Source organism: Mauremys reevesii, linkage group 2 (assembly GCF_016161935.1).
Source record: "Mauremys reevesii isolate NIE-2019 linkage group 2, ASM1616193v1, whole genome shotgun sequence".
Taxonomy (NCBI): domain Eukaryota; kingdom Metazoa; phylum Chordata; order Testudines; family Geoemydidae; genus Mauremys; species Mauremys reevesii.
The window spans coordinates 232,413,329-232,430,771 of record NC_052624.1 but is presented as its reverse complement, the minus strand read 5'-3'; the positions used below and the strand labels follow the sequence as shown (position 1 = coordinate 232,430,771).

Genomic DNA, 17,443 nt, shown 5'->3' with positions numbered 1-17,443 from the left:
GTCCGCACTGCTTTGGATTGTTATCAAGCAGAACCCATCATAAGCATGGAAGCATGTCCTCTGGAATGGTGGTTGAAGCATGAAGGGAGATATGAATCTTTAGCACATCTGGCATGTAAATATCTTGCAATGCCAGCTACAACAGTGCCATGTGAATGCCTATTCTCACTTTCAGGTGACATTGTAAACAAGAAGCAGGCAGCATTATCTCCTGCAAATTGTAACCAACCTTGTTTGAGAGAGTGGCTGACCAAGAAGTAGGACTGAGTGGACTTGTAGGCTCTAAAGTTTTACATTGTTTTATTTTTGAATGCAGTTTTGTTTTTTACATAATTCTACATTTGTACGTTCAACTTTCATGATAAAGATTGCACTACAGTACTTGTATGAGGTGAATTGAAAAAGTTGTTTTTACAGTGCAAATATTTGTAGTAAAAATAAATGTGAGCACTGTACACTTTGTATTGTTGTAATTGAAATTAATATATTTGAAAATGTAGTAAACATCCAAAAATATTTAAAATAAATGGTATTCTATTGTTGTTTAACAGTGCGATTAATCACGATTTTTTAAAATTGCTTGACAGCCCTAGGGTTTTTTGTTTTTAACCCTTGAAATTTCCCACTGTGGATATTGCCTGTGCAGCTACACAGTGGGAGCACCAGTGTAATCTGGCTTCTGAATAATAAAAATGTAGGTCTGGAAGGGACCTCAAGAAGTCACCAAGTCCAACCCCCTGTGCTGTGGCTGGTGATTTTACCTAGTGTCGTCTAACCTTGCTGAGAATTGGCCTAGTGAATAGAGTGATTAAAAGCTAGTGATAGCCTCCTATTGGAAAAAGACAAAATAGTCCAATGTAGAGGAATAGCTAAAAAAAATAAATATGGAGGTGGTTGTTATGGGAAACTAACACATCCGTTACATACCCAGCAAAACAGAGGACAAACAGACACTTAGATATTTGGTTACCATTTATTCATTACTCAAAGTACATTAATCTGTAAGCCCTCCACCCTTCTCCCCCACCCACACAACCCCAGGGGCGGCTCTAGGGATTTTGCTGCCCCAAGCACGGCAGGCAGGCTGCCTCCGGTGGTTTGCCTGTGGAGGGTCCGCTGGTCCTCCGAAGCCGCGGACAAGCGGACCCTCTACAGGTACGCCTGCGGGAGGCAGCCTGTCTGCCGCCCTCGCACCCCCCGCAGCTTGCCGCCCCAAGCATGCGCTTCACGTGCTGGGGCCTGGAGCCGCCCTTGACCACACCCAAGCAAACCTATCCAATTTTTTGAATATTAACATTTGATAGAGATGCCTGGTTTAAGTATGTGTAATCAGAGAATTCACTCAATTTAATAACACTAGGAACAACATATGAGGGGTACTATAAAGATGCTCATTTTGTAACATGGTAACACCATGTTAAGTAGAAAGATCCAATGATTGTATCGCTGTTTTTCTCTAATGATTATTGTATTGTCTTGATTTATATGGCCAAGATTGTAAACCTATTAAAACTTTCTAAATGAAGACATAGTTTACATTAAAAAGAGAGACCACCACAACACTTGCAGTGTCTGTTAGCTCTTTCATCATACCGTTGTGTAGTGGCAATAGTTGAGGGACTTTAAGTAAAGTATTGTGTTAGACATAGTTTTGGCTAGGCTATTTCCTAATTCAGTACAGAACAGAGATTTCACAAGCTGACAATCACCTGGGTCATGAGTTTCTTTTTCAGAGTCTGTCTTTGCAGAATGCAGTGAATGGAAAGTTCTTGTACTGTGTTTTGTTTCGAACATTCTAAAAAGGTATAACAACATCAGAAAAATATAAAAGGGAGAAAGTTTGGGCCCAACATTTAGGATGTTTGAAAAAGGAATTTACAAAACATAAATGTTTTTATGAACTTTTAAAAATATAATTGGAAAGTGTTTAAATATTCCCCAGAACTGTTGATTCTAAACATAGCAGCTGTGTGCTGGTGCTCAAAAACCAAAAGATAATTGACTAGAAAATGTGTTATGTTTAAGGTAAGCTAACATTACAAATAGTGAAAAGTAAATAGTTTTTTTAAAATTTCACTTATCTAAGGTAATTTGGATTCTGTCTACATTACAAAGATACATGTGTGAGGCATCCAGTTACTAGTGTTAACTAGTCACATAATTACATCAAAAGTCCCATCTTGCAGCACAGGCAGAAGCATAACCATGTTTGAAGTGTCTATAAATTGTGCTAATGCCTTAAATACAGCTTGGCACCATGGTTAAAACACATAGGGCCTCCAACTAAACTGCAAGCTGGGATGCTGCTGTAACCAGAGACCTATTAATGGTTCAACTATATTGAACTCTTACATAGTTGAGTGTGTAGTGTAGACTGGATATTAAACGAAAAAGGATATGTAAAATGAGGGGGGGAAAGATTGTTAGTGAGTTCTTAGACATTATAAATCACTTCATCTGCTACTTGTTTTAAAAATATTTAAAAAACATCAAAGAAAACAAAAGAACATGGATCTTGAGACACATACTTTAGTGGGATGCTGGGTGTAAGGCTTATAACATATGTCATACAAGTATATTATAAGGAGTTCTCATTTTTAGGACACAGGGTAATACTACTAGAAATGTATTAGCTAACAACACCCATCCAGGCCAAGTCCATTGTCAAGACAAGAAAATATGCTATTTCCTTTAGATATTATTTGATTTTGACTTTGATTTATTTAGAGGTTCACTGTATATTTTTTAAGTTAATTTATCTGGTCTATCTTTTAGATATTAAGCTCCTCAATGAAGAGACTCTCTGGAAAAGTGCCAAACACACTGTTGGCACTAAAAGATATTATATATATATTTTTTTTCCTCCTATGTTCTGATAATTCATTCTGATCATTGGTTTGGGGGAGGGAGAGAAGGAGAAAGGCTGTCCTATAGTGCTTGATTACAGGCAACAATATTTCTTTCAAAGTTGAGCACCATAAATGCTGAGACAGATTGAAGTACATCACCGCTGAGACCTACAAAGTTTATTAAAAAAAACCCACCATTTTTTCTTTCAGTACAGTTTACTCACTTTTCCCAATCTTTAAAACATGTTTCCTTGGCCTATATCATGTTGTCATGCTCCCTGAAAGCGAGGGATGCAGTGTAGTTGTAGCCTGATGATGAGCTCGGTAGGGCTCAAAAACTTCTCTTTCACCAACAGACCTTGGTCCAATAAAAGATACTACCTCATTCACTTTGTCTCTGAAAAAGTAGGAAGAATTATACGCAAAATCCAAAAAAGCAGGACACTCTTTTAAAAACCAGAAATAGAAAATTAGCTTAGGAATGGCATTTGATTTTCTATCAACATTTGCATTTTTAAAGTCCAATTTATCAAGAGACAAAGGGGGTGCTATCCCTCCCCCCATACAGGTCAGTAGTTTGAGCATTGGCCTGCTAAACTCAGGGTTGTGAGCTCAATCCTTGAGGGGACCATCTGAGGCAAAAATCTGTCTGGGGATTGGTCCTGCATTGAGCAGCAGGTTGGACTAGATGACCTCCTGAGGTCCCTTCCAACCCTGATATTCTGTGACTCTATATCTATAGATATATAGTTTATTCTTCCAAACAGTGGAAAATTAAAATATGACACAATCTGGTAGCTGTGTTGAGTGTTAACAGTATATTGTTTAAATAATTTAAAACTGTTAATTACAAACATTCACCTTTCAGCTTTCTTTTCTGATAAGTTTCATATAAATTATCAACAGACCACACTAGGTGATCTGGTGGCACCTTCTGTCCCTCCACTCTGACTCTAAGCTGAATTTCACAGGAAGCTAGTCTTCAATCTAGAGGGCATGTGAAAAATCAAGGTCTGGTAACTGAAATAAATGTACTTGGGGTTATTTCACTGTGTAACTCCTTATGCAGTCTAGTCAGTTTCTTATATCCAAACTGTGATAGCCTAGTGACTCAGGTGCCAGCACCTCCCTCTGTTGAAATGTTTTGTAGAAAGTGCCATATTGTGAAATTTTCAAACACTTATTGCTAATCAAAATTTCTTCAAATGTTGTTATGAAAAACGAACAGCAGTGGTACCTCCTTAGTAACTTAGCAAGGGGCTAATAATGTTTTGCAGGCAGGAAAACACTGAATGCCTCCAGAATCTAGCCACAGGTGTTTTCTTGAATTACTTACACCACTTTTTTCCTAGTGCAAACAGGCCCATGCGGCTGTTCCTGCCCCTAGGAACCAGGCCCCTCTTGCTTAGCATAAGGTGGGGCGAGGCAGACGTAGCCCAGACCTAACTCGATTGGGAACCCTGCTTTAAATGCCCCGCCTGGCGAAATGGTGGCTGTGTGAGCCCCGGGCCCGGGCCCACAGCCAGGGAGCCACGGGGGCCGTGAGTCGTGCCCTGCCCAGCGGCTCTGCGCCGGGCACGAGCAGGGCACAGGGCCGCCGTGGCGCCCTCCGGCCCGGCTGGCCCCGGCACCGGCGTCTCTAGAGAGCGGGGCCCCGGCTGCTGCGGTCCCTGCTCTGCCCGGCGCTGACACTAGGGGCGCTGGCTGCGGCCCGCCAGGCCGGCGCGGCGCAGGGGAAGGGATGCGGACGGGGCCATTCGCGCTGCGGCAGCGGGGGGGAGCGGCGGGCCGGGCGCTGCGCCGGGGGTCTCCCCGCCGGGGTCCGGGGTCCGCGAGCGAGCGGCAGCGGCCTTGGGGAGGCGGGCCGCGGGCGGGGGGCCGGGCGGCGGGCGCGGGGGCGGGCGGCGGGGCCGGCGGCGGGCGCGGGGGGGGGCGCAGTGGTTGGGGCCGGCGGCCGCGGCGGGGTCAGTTCTCTTTAGTGTTTGCCGATGTTGGAAGCGTCTCCAAAGTGTCCCCGGGAACCAGGTAACCGGGCCCGCGGGGGGCGGCCGGGCCCCCCCGCCCGGCGAGAGGCGGGGAGCGGCCACCTGGGCAGAGGGGGCGGCCGCGGCCGTGAGGCCAGGGACCTCGCCCTCGCGGCGGCGGCGGCCCCGGGCTGGGGGGCGGCGGGGGGGACTGGGGAGCAGGCGGCTTTGCCGGCCCCGCCCCGGGTCACGGCGCGGTCCCGGCCCCACTGCGCTGCGAGGGGAGGCGCTGATCCGGGCAGGGCAGGAGCTGTTTCCTCCCCCCTCCCAGGTAAACGCTGCTCTCCCCTGGTGGGGCACAGGGCGCTCACGGGGGCCCCAGCGCGGAGCCCGGTTCAGGGCATCGCGCCCCACACACGTCTCGCCTCTGCCCGCAGGGCTCCCGGCGCCTCTCGGGGCGGCCGATGCTGCAGCCTCCCCGCCCCCGGCAGATGCACTGGTTGATGCAGCTCCTTTCCCAGCCGGCCTCCCGACTGAGACCGCTCTCACGTGAAATGCCTCGGATTATAGCCGCTCTGCGCCGAATAACAGCTCAGTTATTGCAGCTGGTGGGGGGCTAAGATAGGAGACTGATTATTTACTGTGGAAGTACCACTCGAATTGCGGATTGGCTGCATGTTGCATCAGGCCTGTATTAAATCTGTGAAGTAGTTTTCTATGGCCAAAGCACGCCTCATTTTTCAGTGTGGCCTTTTCAGCCCTATCACTGCCACATATCACTATGGCATGATTCAAATTACTTACTTATAAAAGATCATTAGCTAATCTGTTTTCCAAGGTTCGAGACAGATTTTAAAATGCCATATTAAACTAGTTCTTTAGAACGATAGAAAAAGCCTTACAATATATTATTTGTATGCTGTATTGGTTGCGCAACAGATTAAAAGTAAAGTCGTACTGTACTCTGACTTCACCTACAATCCTAAACTTTCCTAACAAGCCTAAACTTTCCCATGCTCTCAGAATAGAGGGGTGTTTTTCCTCCTATAAAGTGATCCACAGTGAAATAGTTAACACTGACATTTGTGTTGCATGGTTAGGTTAGGTGTCAATACTACCAGAGGGGAATTCAGTTGTGGGGTTTTTTTTGTTTTGTTTTTTTTGAAGTGCTGTTGGGCTGTATTCAGCCCCAAGGTACTCAGACTTCTGCCAATGTAATCCAGGCTTTGATGACAGCAGTAAAAAGCCTTCACAAACTTGCTTTGTTGTGGGCCTGGCTTCGTAAGGTGCAGACCATATGTCCTGTTTTGGCTGGGACAGTCCCTTTTTTAAGCCCTGTCCTGGCCATCCTGACTTTTTTGGCAAAAGTGAGCATTTTTCCTGGTAGCTCTTGCCAACTGATCAAATGCCTCCTTTTGTCAAAAAAGCTGGGTGTGGATGAATGGGAGAGGGGCAAGCGGGCTGGGGGGCAGGCAGGGCTTAAGTGAGCAGCGACACCAGCCCCAGCCTCACACAGGAGGAAGGTGGGGCTCGGGTGAGCAGCTACACCAGCCCCAGCCTCATGCGGGCAGCAGGCAGGGCTCTGGTGAGCAGCGATACCTGCCCCACTGGGGAGGGGGGCTTGTGCGAGTGGCTTGGGCCAGCTCCATGCTGGCAGGGCAGGAGGGCTTGGGCTAACCTCACTTGGTGTCCTGTTTAGAACAGGGGTGGGCAAACTATGGGCCATGGGCCACATCCAGCCCATCAGACCTTTTAATCCAGCCCTTGAGCTCCTGCTGGGGAGCGGGGTTGGAAGTTTACCCTGCTGCAGCCGGGGATGGGGTTGGGGGCTTGCCCTGCTCTGCGCATGCTGTGGCTCTGCACAGATCCCGGGAAGCAGCCAGCATCTCCCCGCTATAGCTCCTATGCAAAAGGGCAGCCAGGGGGCTTTGCATGCTGCCCCTGCCTCAAGCCCAGGGCTGGCTCCAGGCATCAGCATTCCAAGCAGGTGCTTGGGGCGGCAATCTGCAATCTGCAAGGGGCGGCACTCTGTGTGTTTTTCCGACCCAAGCAGCACGCTGAATTGCCACCGCGGACGGCGGGGGCAGTCTGTGTGCCGTTAGGGTGGCACACGCGTTTCCACGGCAGCAGCAATTCAGCAGTAGCTTCTATGTTCAGCTGCCTCCGGCGGCAATTTGGTGATTTCTGTCTTCCTTGCCACCCTAACGGCACACGGACTGCCCCCGCTGTCCAAGGCAGCAATTTGGAGTGCTGCTTGGGGTCGCAAAAACAGTAGAGCTGGCCCTGCTCAAGCCCCGCTCCTGCAGCTCCCATTGGCTGCGGTTCCCTGCCAATGGGAGCTGCAGGGGCAGCACCTGTGGACAGGGCAGCACACAGAGCCCCCTGGCCATGCCTCTGTGTAGGAGCCAGAGGGGGGACATGCCGCTGCTTCCGGGAGATGCTTGAGGTATGCACCGCCTGGAGCCTGCACCCCGAGCCCCCCTTCCTGCAGCCACCTGTCTTTAAGAAAAGGGGGAGGGTTATTTTAAAACGTTACTGTCTTTCAGATTCAACCTCCTACTTGTTCATTCTGATTCATAAGACAGATGAATGGGATGCCCCAGCCCTGATCCTCCTCCCACCCTCTGAACCCCTTGATCCCAGCTTGGAGCCCCCTCCTGTACCCCCAAACCTCTCATCCATGGCCCCACACCAGAGCCCGCACCCCCAGCCCTGATTCCCCCTCCCGCCCTCTGAATCCCTTGGTCCCATCCTGGAGCACCCTCCTGCATCCGAAACCCCTCATCCCTGTCCACAGCCCACACCCCCAGCTGGAGCCCTTACCCCCCTGCAACCCAAAACTGCCCCAGCCTGGAGCCCCTTCCTGAACTCCTCATTTCTGGCCCAACCCCAGAGCCCGCACCCCCAGCCGGAGCCCTTACCCCCAATTTTGTGAGCATTCATGGCCCGCCATACAATTTCCATACCCAGATGTGGCCCTTAGGAAAAAAAAGTTTGCCTATCCCTGGTCTAGAACATCTCAACAAAGGGTGCTTTTTCCCAGGCACCCTCTGCTGGTAGGGCTTCTATGAAGACCCACTCATGAAAACACTGCCAGTTGTCCTCTGAGGGTGAATTTTCCTGCAGTGCAGCTAGCCTGAAGATGGAGGTACATGGGGAAGTCAGTGACACTCATCCTCACAGCAAACTCTTTCTTTGGGTCACATTTGGAGGGTTTGCTTTGCAGTTGTTAGGGTTAGAAATGCAGGCCTCTATGCTGTACAGAACTGTCAGTGATGAATGTACAGAAATCACTATACCCTCGCAAGTCTCTGCTTCCATGAAGGAAATTTTCACAGGTATAACTACATGAGTACATAAGTGAGTACATACTACATGAGTAAACTGATGCGAAGTGGATTTATGCTGATGCATCTCTGGTGTGTTACCAGATTAAGCTGCAGCAAGGTAAACTCTGCTCTATGCTGGTGCAGTTCATTAAGGGGTTTGCTTCTGTATAACTGCATTAATATACCCGTAAAAGTTTTCTTGTGTAGACAAAGCCTTTTTTTGCTGATCAGGTTTTTGTGTGACTGAAGTGCTTATGAAAGGTGCTAGATGTGCTTTAGTTAAGTAGAGCTGGCAGCAGTGCTAGATTTTCAGTGCTGCCCAGTTGATGAATCTTAACTGTGCTTTGAAGGGGCCCACTACAGTGGACCTCAGTTCTCATGCTCATTCAGTGTTCTTTGTGGAGATGTCCAAGGGTGATGTGGATATTGGCCACTAGGTACTGGATTGACACCACCACTTCATTTAACATAAGCCATTATACAGCCAGTGGTGATAAACAATTTGTGCTAGATTCAGACTATAAGTCTTTGAAAGGCTTTATATATCTCTGTACCAATCTGAGTAACTCAGTCTCCCAACAGTTTTTTGAATAATAATAGCATGTACTTGAGTAATATTTCATCCTGAAATCTGAAAGTGGTTTACAAAGATGAATTGTTAACTCAGTTTTACACTTGAAAAAACTGAAACACAGAAAAGTTAAGTGGCGTGCCCCAAACTAACATATTAAATCAATGGCATAGTTCACTTAGACTGTTCTTGGGGGCAGAGACCATAGGTTTGATTTTCCTAACTTCCCAATTTTATAAATGTGACTCTGTTGACTTCAGGACTTACTCCTGATTTATACTGATATAAATATGAGACATGAATCAGGTACTATGTCTTTATTTATAAAGTGGAATAGTGGACTTCCCAAGATTACACCATGAATCTGTGGCGGAGCCAGATCTTTGGCTTCTAAGGCCATGGCTACACTTGCAAATTTGCAGCGCTGCAGCAGGGTGTGAAAACACACCCTCTCCAGCGCTGCAAATTGCGGCGCTGCAAAGCGCCAGTGTGGTCAAAGCCCCAGCGCTGGGAGCGCGGCTCCCAGCGCTGTACGTTATTCCCCACAGGGAGGTGGAGTACGGACAGCGCTGGGAGAGCTCTCTCCCAGCGCTGGTGCTTTGACTACACTTAGCGCTTCAAAGCGCTGCCGTGGTAGCGCTTTGAAGTGCAAGTATAGCCATAGCCTTAGGTTGCTTTTCCAACCCATAGGAAATGCAGCACCTGTCATATTCCCTCTAGATAGTTTGTGTTGACCTGCCTGAACTATGGCTATAAATTTGTCTTTGAAAAGAAGAAATCTACTCTATTTTGTTAAATCAGAGTGCACACTTACAATCCTTCGATGCTTTTCTCCCAAAAACTTTATCTTTCTAAAATATCGAATGTAATTTTGAAGCAGGTTTTATGAGTTGTAGACCAAATGTTTTCTAGCAGTTGTATATGACTGAAGGGTTGCATACTTTGTTGCTTATGTAAGCTGAGGTGGTAGTCAGAACAGGAACATTGTCTCATAAGCTGTAGCAACTTTACAGGATGGTGCCACTAAGCCTATATTTTGTTGTTAAATCATCCAATCTGCTGCTCTTCTTCTCTTCGTTGTTCAATCAGTTTCATACCAATAACAGACAAAATGAGAAATGCTGTAGAGTTGAGTATTAGGCCTCACTTTGCTTGGCCAATAACAGTTCTTTGAACTTTTTATCTTCAAAGCACTTTATAAACGTTATTACTCTCAATCCTTCTATGAGGGAGGTTCAAATTGCCTTCCTTTTATAGATGGAGAAACTGAGGCAAAGAGATTTACTGACTTGCTTAAAATCAGAGAGTGAGATATTAGCTCTAAAATCAGAACATTGGAGTTACCAATTCCCAGTCCTGTGTTCAGACTACCTAACCATGCCTCTTGGGATTTTTTTTTTTAAATTGTATTATGTTCACAAATCAAGCTGCTGAGGGTTTTGCAAATTAGAATTCCAGAATCGTTTGGGCATTGATCATATTGGGCAGCTGGTCACATATTTCGGGCTTGCCTATACTAGAACGCTGTACTTCTAACTGTACCGTTATAGTTAAAGCAGTATATCCCCCTAGTGTAGATGGAATTATATTGGTATACAGGTGCTTTATGCCACTCTGGCTATACCAATAGGTCACATTTATACCATAGATTCCAAGGACAGAAGGGATCATTGTGATCATCTAGTCTGACCTCCTGTATAACACAGGCCAGAAAACTTCCCAAAAAATAATTCCTGGAGCTTATCTTTCGGAAAAACATCCAGTCTTGATTTAAAAATTGTCAGTGATGGAGAATCCACCAGAATCTTTACATTCCAATGATTAATTATACTCTCACTAATAAAAATTTAAACCTTATTTCAGTCTGAATTTAGCTAACATTCAGCTTCCAGCCATTGTATCGTTATACATTTCTCTTCTATGCTGAGGAGCCCATTATTACGTATTTGTTCCCCATGTAGATACTTATAGACTGTACTCAAGTCATCCTTTTACTTTTTCTCTTTGTTAAATTAAATAGATTGAGCTCTTGTAGTCTGTCACTATAAAGCAGATTTTCTAATCCTTTAATTTATTCTTGTGGTTTTTCTCTGAACCCTCTCCAGTTTGTCAACATCCTTCTTGAACTGTGGATACCAAAACCTAATACAGTATTCCAGCAGCAGTCAAACCAGTGCCAAATACACAAGTAAAATAGCTTCTCTACTCCTGCTTGAACTTTCACTGATTAAAAACTTTATTTTTTCTTCCAGATTATTAATAAAAAATGTTAAATAGTGTCAGCCAAGAGCCAGTGTTTCCCCATTTACAATTAGATTTTGAGATCTATTAATTAGACAGCCTTTAATCAATGTAATGTGTTACATGTTAATTTTGTATATTTCTAGTTTTTTTTTTCATCTAAATGTTGCATATGTATAACTGCATGCACACTAGGGCTTTTCCAGTATAACTCTTTTGGTAAAATCACACCCATAACTGAAATAGTTATAGTGGAAAGACTTTTAAGTATAAATTAGACCTAGGACTTTTGCTAATAGTTCAAGGTACTTTGTTCAGTTCTGAGAACAGATAGGTTTCCTGCTAAATGTTTTCCTTAAAGTTGACTGTGTTCTTACCTGGGAACAGTCTTATCTGAAGTACACTTATGTTTATATTGAAAGATCAAAGCTTCAATGGAGAATCTGAAAAATGGTCTTACCAGGCATCATCCTGGACATTATTTAGAAAAAATAATTTCATTTGTCACAACTATGGACCAATATGAGAAAGCTACTTATGGCTGTCTAATACTAGGATCAGAACATAATGAAAACAGAAAAGTGTGTGCCAGCTGTGCATGGCTGTAAGAAGCAGGCATGGCTGGTGCATACTTTACCCCAAGAGTAACTTAGGGATCTGTTAGTGTATTAATCATGTTGTAAGTAGAATGCTTCCAAATACTGAATTCTGCAGCCCAACATTACAATGTACCCAACTGTGATGTGTTGCATCTTTTCCTTTGGTTTAGTAGGGGGCATCTAGAACAATATCCTTTTATTTTGTAGCCCCAGTATTGCCATATTCCCATAACCTTTTAACATATTTTCTCTGTTTATATTTTAACACGGGGGGAAAAAATCTTAGTTCTGTGTAGAATCACAGTTTGAATAAATTTACTAGACTCTCACCTGATGGAGCACTAAATTTACTAGCTAGAGACAGGTATGAAAAGGAGGGCAGGGATGCCATTGATGAGTCCAGGGCCAAGGCACTACTGAGAAGCATAGTTACCCTGCTATCCCTACATGCTGGAAGAAGGCAGACTGGTAGGGTTTCTACCAGGATGCTACACAGTTAAGTGACCTCTATAAGGTGCCACAAGTACTCCTCCTCCTTTTTGCTGATACAGTCTAACATGGCTACCACTCTGAAATCTGTCATCATTTGTGACAGTTTCACTGCTGTGTAGTTCCGAATGGTAGTTATGAAGCTGACTAGTCTTGTTAATTTCATGGTGCAGCTGCTTGCAAAAGCTATGAGCGGCAAAGGAGGACTGGTGCTGCCTGTTCACAGGTTGAAAAAATGAGTTTCCCACTGTGAGTAGGTGATTGGATTTTTTTTAAGCCCTGCTATTGACTGGAGGAAAGCTTGTTGTGTTATATTTGCCATGAGCGCTGTCACAAGCTGGAATAAAATGAGTTGGAAAGTGCCCCATAGGATGGCAATGTCATTTGGTTTGGGTCACATTTTTTCTTAGCTATCTTATATCCCTCTCTTTTGAGCTTCCAGGTCCATAGGGCCTTGTTCTATGTGTTGCTGAGTGCCTCGTGCAAGGTCAAGGGGAACTGAAGGCACTTAATACCTGGAGGACTGGGCCCCTACTCTCCTTTGGTAACTTACTGCTAGAAGGAGCTGGCAGCATGCATTTAAAAGTACAATGAAAATTAAGCAGAGATATAATTCTGTGAAATATCTAGTATTGTTGTCCCTTTGGCCTGAGTGGTTAGCCATTATTTGGGTTGCTTTCACTAGAGGGGAAATTGGTTAGGTATTTGGTGCAATCATATTAATTTACAAAGAATGTACGTAAAGTCCTGTTTCCCTGAACACAGTAGGAACAAATAACAGTTGGCAGTTTCCTGGCTTGCCGTTTCCAAGTCTGCCTTTCAAGCCAGTCTAGTCTCCCAATGAGCCCCCTCTCTTCTCCTTCTCAGGGCCATACTCATGATAATTGCTCACCCTTTCTGTTGGCTTTTTCTTGTTGTCTGTCTGCCTTTCGGCCTCCCACACACAGTTACAGCCAGTCAGTGCCCCAACATTTCAGTCAGTCTCCAGGGAAAGCCTTCTGTGTACATGGCTTAGCTGGTGATCAACCTTGCATGTGACCTACTGGTGGCTTCCATTGTCTCCTGCTGTCTTACTCCATAAAGGATCTTAATTACTTCTTCCATTCAGCTGAATGAAGGGTGGCTAGCTGCCTATCCGCTTTAACCAAGGTATATCAGGTGATATACATTCCAGCATATCAGAATTATACAGGGTTTACGACTCTGGAATGGCATATATCATGCATGTAAGAGGCCTGACACGCATATTCTCCATATAAGTTACCTGTAGTGTGTCACAGCCACTTAAGTGTCCTACCAGAACCAAAATGCTTGTATGTCAAATATCTGCCTCTATGCTGACATTTATGCTACATGCTACAAAATACTAGAAAATTATCTTACTTGTTAGATAAACTACTTCCATTCTATTGTATTTGCTCTCACATAATGTTGTGAATCAATTCAAACAAATAAACAAACCCTCCTCTCCCCATTTTCCTCATCTTGAAAGTCTGGATTTTTTTATATGTTTATGCAATAATTAATCACCTCCTCTATCTCTGTTTTTCTCTACATAGACGTTTGATTTTCTTTTGAAATTTCAGGCTGCCATTTGAGAAAAATTGGCTAGTTTTCCATTATATAAAAGGAACATAATTGCAGAAGGACATGGGTGACAGATATTCATATATTAATCTAGCATTGTGATCTGTTAATGATCTAGCAGACTTCAGGTAGTATCTCAAATGCACATAGCATTCTTGGGTGTTAGAGATGCATTGTGATCTAATGGGCAGAGGAGGGCCTAGGAGTTAGAATTGCTGAATTCTATTCCTGCCTCTGCCTTTCACTTGTTTTTAAGCCTTAAATCACTTACCCTTTCTGTGTTTTAACTTACTATCTGTAAAATGAGTAACATACTATTTTAGTTGAGAGGCTGATTTAATTAATGTTTGAAAAGATATTTGAATTATTTGGATGAAAGTTGCTATGTAAGTGCAAATTATTATTTTGCTGTTAAATTTCTTAATTGAAATGAAAAATCTTACATAAAAACCCCATGTCTAGCCAGCCAACTGACCACACAAAGGAGTATTCTGAAGAGAAGAAATTAGTTTCCCTGTGAACAATACTATCCTTAAAATTTTCCCTTCTGATCTACTTTTTTGGAAGGTACAGTATGATTTGGTGTTCTGGCCAGCTACCGTACACACATGCATTGCACTTTGGGTGGGAACAAAGTGCATTTGCTATTTTGGGAGACTAGAGTATATAAATGGATTCTCTGTTAAGTGTAGGTGCTGCTGTTTAACCCCTAAAAGTAAAAATAACCTTCAGTTTTGATCTCTGTGGTATAGATCTGGTGGTATAATGTGGCACTAAGCAGAATTTGAATTGCATTTCAGTCCTTCCATTCTGATATCATTTGTGAAAATTTTCTGCCACAATGGTATCTGGTGCCCTTCCCAAGGCAAAACATTTCCTCTTCAGAAGTTACCTCTTTTGAGCTAGAGCTAAAAAGTCATCTATGGCAGGATTGGTTTAGAACTATGCAAATTGTGCATTTCAGTAGAGAAATCTTTCCAACCTCCTTTAATTTGAACATTGGTTCACATTGTCAGTTTTTCCACAGTATCAGTTAGTGCCATGTTAACATGTATTTTAGTAGTCTAATGGTTGTCCAAATTAAAATATTTGCCAAATTAAAATATATAGGGATATTTTTTCCTCATGCTTCAGAAATGTTAGTCAATTAAAGTGAAACACTTGCTAGGTCTAATTTTATTTGCCACCTTTTATTATTTACTTATTTGTATTGAGAGAGCACGCAGAGTCTCCAATGAGATCAGGGCACTGCACAAATTTTACTGGGCACTGCACAAATATATAGAAAGACCTATGCCAAAAGTCTTACAATGCAAGACTCTAATCCTGCAAGTTATTCCATGTTGTGATGGGGTATACGAACCCCACACTAGGCAGGAAGGGTTTAAAGGACAGTACTAGGCCCAGGTAGTGCCATCCCTCCAGGTTGCGGAGCATGCTGTAACTCAGTGGTTCTCAACCCATGTCCCGCTTGCGGCCCAATCAGCACACAGCTGCAGCCCCTGTGACAGCCTCAGGGCCATACAGGTAGCATATATATTGTGTAGATGTGTCCCACATAACACAGAGAGAGCTGCAGATGTGGCCCACAATGGTAAATACGTTGAGAACCACTGATCTAACTGGAGAAGGGGTTAAAAAGGGAGCAACCCAGCTCAGAAAGAGGAAGGTGTGGGAAAGGAGGACAGATCTACTCAGAAGGGTCCTGACAAGGGTGCTGGAGAAGCCTCCCTGAGGGAATAAGACTATATGCTAAACCTGGTTGGAGCTGACAGTTTGGTTGCCTTTTTTTTTCTTTTTCTTTTTACCTTATCTTGGACTGGAAGCTGGGAGAGAGAGAGAGAGCAGGAGGAGGTGCACTTTCGGGAGCCAGACACTGTTGATCCTCCTAGGGCCCTACGTCAGAGCCCAGTGAAGTCGGCAGGCCTGGGCTCCCCTGCCACTGCCCCTACTACAGGAAGGATTCAAAGCACCCATCCATCTCACACACCACTGGTTAAAGGAGGACCAGCACTGCAAGACTTATTTGTCTTGACAGATAAAACAGAAGATGGGCTATTAATTGGTGTATGCTAAGACCACTAAATTACACCAGAGAACAGGAAGAGCGGCTACTTGTGTAGGAAAAAAAGCTGTGTGATCATGGGGGACTTCAGTTCGGCTGTCATATGCTGGAGGTCTCATGATGCTAGTACTAAAACATCCTTGAACATTTTAAATATTATAGATGATAATTACCTAATTCAAAAAGTGTTGCATCCCCCCACACAGGGGAATTCTATATTAGACCTCATCTTGAGAGAAAAAGAACGGATCAGAGAACTAAAACTTAATGGTAACTTAGGTACAAGTGATAATGACTTGATCACATTTACAATGTGCAAACAGAATAAAGTCCAGACCAGTGGTATCTATCTATCTATACTTGGTGCTTTAAAAGAGCCACTTCCACAAAGCTGAAAGCAATTATGAGCCAAATCAGCTGGGGGAAAAATTTAATGAGAAAAGGGTTAATGATAATTGGGAATTGTTTAAGAACACTATTAGATGCCCCAAAAGCCACAATCTTACAACCGAGGAAGAAGGCTGTATTGGTTAAAAAACAGTTCCAGGTTTAGAGAAGAAGTGAAGGTGGCTATAAAAAAAGTGTATATGTGTGTGTAAATAAACAAATGGAAGAAAGGGAAAGTTGATAGCAATGAATATAAATCAGGAGCTAGGAATTGTATAAAATTCATAAGGGAAGCCAAAGAGCACAAATTGAAATCTATGACTAGTAGAGTTAAGGACAACAAAAAGAAGTTTTAAAGTATATTAGGAACAAAAGAATCCTAGCACTGATATTGGTCCATCACTAGATGGAAATGGTAGAATTAGCATTAATAATGCAGAAAAGGCAGAAGTGTTCAATAAATATTTCTGTTCAGTATTTGGGAAGAAAACAGATGATGTCATAGCATAAGATAACATTCTTTCATTCCACTAGTATCTCAGGAGGATGTTTAACTAACTAACTTTAATAACTCACAACGTTTATTAAAGAGAGACATTCTAAGATCAGCAGGTCCAGATAACTTGCATGCCAGAGGTTTTTTTTTGGCGGCAGTTCTGGGCAGCGCAGAGAGAAGCCATGAGGATAGAGAACACTGGCGCCCACAGGCTGCAGCCCCGGAGTTCTCTGTCCCCAGCAGGCACGAGGCCCTGGCTTCTCTCCCCTGCTGTGCACTAGGCGGGCCCTGCGCCTGCCGGGGACAGAGAACACCGGCGCCTGCAGCCCCGGAGTTCTCTGTCCCCGGCAGGTGTGGGGCCGTTGCTTCTCTCCCCTGCTGGGCACTAGAAGGGCGCACATAAATGCCCTGGTGGGTGCCATGGCACCCGCGGGCACCACGTTGGGGACCACTGCTTTATAGTGATAGATTCAACGAACTCATTATATCTTAACAAAGAGGAGGTTATGGGGTGACTTGTTTACAGTCTGTAAGTACCTATCTGGGGAACAAATATTTAATAATGGGCTCTTCAGTCTAGCAGAGAAAGGTATAACGTGATTCAATGGCTGGATGTTGAAGTTAGCTGCATTCAGACAGGAAATAAGGTATAAATGTTTAAAAGTGAAAATAATCATTGGAATATTTTACCAAGGATCACAGTGGATTCTCCATTACTGACAATTTTAAAATCAAGATTGGATGTTTTTCTAAAAGATATGCTGTAGGAATTACTTTGGGGAAGTTTTATGGCCTGTGTCATACAGGAGGGCAGGCTAGATGATTACTATGGTCCTTTCTGGCCTTGGAATAAATGAATCTATAGT

General features: G+C 44.1%; 1 protein-coding gene across 11 annotated transcripts in view; it reads left to right on the top strand.

The window, feature by feature from the left end:
• Positions 1–4,784: 4,784 nt before the first annotated feature.
• Positions 4,785–17,443, top strand: part of STAU2 (staufen double-stranded RNA binding protein 2) — a 213,937-nt gene continuing 201,278 nt past the window's right edge. For 8 of the 11 annotated variants that reach the window (XM_039524269.1, XM_039524266.1, XM_039524271.1 and 5 more), the window contains exon 1: positions 4,785–4,874. The gene's annotated coding sequence lies outside the window, so the exon portion shown is untranslated. Of the gene's footprint in view, positions 4,875–5,120; positions 5,145–5,285; positions 5,422–17,443 lie in introns of those variants that run through there. The other 3 variants (XM_039524278.1, XM_039524268.1, XM_039524267.1) reach the window with 3 other exon arrangements.